Source organism: Protobothrops mucrosquamatus, unplaced genomic scaffold (assembly GCF_001527695.2).
Source record: "Protobothrops mucrosquamatus isolate PMUCROS unplaced genomic scaffold, P.Mucros_1.0 scaffold1363, whole genome shotgun sequence".
Lineage (NCBI taxonomy): Eukaryota > Metazoa > Chordata > Lepidosauria > Squamata > Viperidae > Protobothrops > Protobothrops mucrosquamatus.
In genome coordinates, this window is record NW_015387554.1 from 195,427 (window position 1) to 197,551 (window position 2,125).

A 2,125-nucleotide genomic window follows, 5' to 3' on the forward strand; every position below is an offset into this window, starting at 1 on the left:
GCACGTTATTGAAGTCAAAACAATGTCCAGACTCCGCCATGTGGGCCCACACCTGGGAGCGTTGCTCACCTCTTTTCACCGCCAGCTTGTGTTCGTGGACCCTGGTCTTTACTCTTTTGGAGGTCTCCCCAACGTAGTTGCCGGGGCAGTCTTTGCAGTCAATCCTATACACTACCGCTGACTTTTCCACGCTGGGGAGTGGGTCCTTGGGCTGCATCACCTTGGAGCGCAACATTTGGTTCGGTCTATGGGCCACTTTCACCTTGTACGGTGCCAGCAGCCTAGCCGTTGCCTCCGAGACATTGTTGATGTATGGAAGCGTGACTCGGGTCATCCGTGGCGACGGCTCCTCTGTCTCTGGTTGGTCTCGGGGTTTGGGGGGCACACTGTGGCGTCTGATGAACCCTGTGGGGTACCCATTGCGCCTGCATACGCGGAGTAGAGGTGTCTTTCCTCTCTTTTGGCTTTTGCCGTGCTGCAGTGGGAATCAACTCATCCAAATAATGTTCTTATGCAGCTGGCTTTGTGGGCCACCGGATGGTTGCTGGCAAAGTGTAGTATCCTATCCGTGTGGGTTGGCTTACAGTATACCTCCGTGCTCAGGGTCCCATCTGGCCGGCGACGTACCAGCACGTCCAAAAATGCCAGCGCCCCCTGATTCTCCTCCTCCTCCGTAAACTGGATGTCTGGGTATACCGAGTTGAGTACCTTCACAAAGTCAGCTTTTTGATCTCTTTTGATGACTACAAATGTGTCGTCCACGTAGCGGGCCCAGAATTTGGGATGGTATTGGGCCATCGCTACGTGTTCTAGTTGTTGCAGCACGGCCTCCGCTATCACACTTGAAATGGGGGACCCCATGGGCGTGCCTTTGATCTGCTCGAATGTGGTCCTCTGAAAGGTGAAATACGTTTTCAGGCACACTTCGAGCAGTCTCATCAGATCTTCAGTACGGAGGGGGTCCTGGTCTTGACCCAGCCCTTTCTGATTTAACTGGTCCCTGATCACCGTGATGGCTAGGTCTTGCGGGATGGAGGTGAAGAGTGAGACGACGTCAAAGGATACCATCAGTTCGTCTCTCTCTACTCTTAGGGACTTGATCTTGCCCAAGAATTCTTCCGCGGATTTCACCGTAGTGGGGCTATCATTGACCAAGTGGCTCAGTCTATTACTCAGCCATTTGGCTAGGCCCGAGGTGGGAGTGTCTCTGAAGGCAATGATGGGGCGGAGGGGGACTCCTACCTTGTGGATTTTGGGGAGTCCATAAAATCTGGCGAGTGCTGAGTCGCCTGGTCGTACCCTCAAGACCCCTTCGTCCATCCTCTTTCCGCGTTTAAGATCCCCAAGTATCTTGTTCAGGCGGTTCTTGAGCGCAGTGTCTGGTTAGGTCTATGGGCCGCTTTCACGTTGTGGGGGGCTAGTAGTCTGGCTGTCGCTTCGGAGACATTATTGATGGTATTTTTCCCTTCTTTCTTGCTGGGTACGTCCTCCATGCCCCCCCAGCTGTTTTTCACCCCATTGGGCTGAGTGGTGGGGGTATTCTCCTGCTCCGAACGTTATTCAGACAGGTAAATTCCCACTGCAGTACGGCTGAAGCCAAAATGGAAGAAAATAACCACCTCCTCCGCACCTGCAGATGTAACAGCTACCCGGTGAGCTTCATCAGGCACCACAGCATACCACCTAAACCCCAGGAGAGCCGGCAAATCATCAAACCATCATCACAGAATACACGCATCTCCCTCCCATACATCAACAATGTCTCGGAGGCAACGGCTAGGCTGCTGGCACCGTACAAGGTGAAAGTGGCCCATAGACCGAACCAAACGTTGCGCTCCAAGGTGATGCGGCCCAAGGACCCACTCCCCAGCGTGGAAAAGTCGGCGGTAGTGTATAGGATTGACTGCAAAGACTGCCCCGGCAACTACGTTGGGGAGACCTCCAAAAGAGTAAAGACCAGGGTCCACGAACACAAGCTGGTGGTGAAAAGAGGTGAGCAACGCTCCCAGGTGTGGGCCCACATGGCGGAGTCTGGACATTGTTTTGACTTCAATAACGTGCGTGTCCTAGCTAGCGACAACACAAAAGGGGGCCGGTTACTCAAGGAGGCCTGGCTCTCGAATGG

The 2,125-nt window shown here is 53.9% G+C and overlaps 1 protein-coding gene across 1 annotated transcript in view; it reads right to left on the reverse strand.

The window, feature by feature from the left end:
• The window catches only part of LOC107292515, a 219,424-nt gene that overhangs the window by 152,235 nt on the left and 65,064 nt on the right, over nt 1–2,125 (reverse strand). The window lies entirely within an intron of this gene.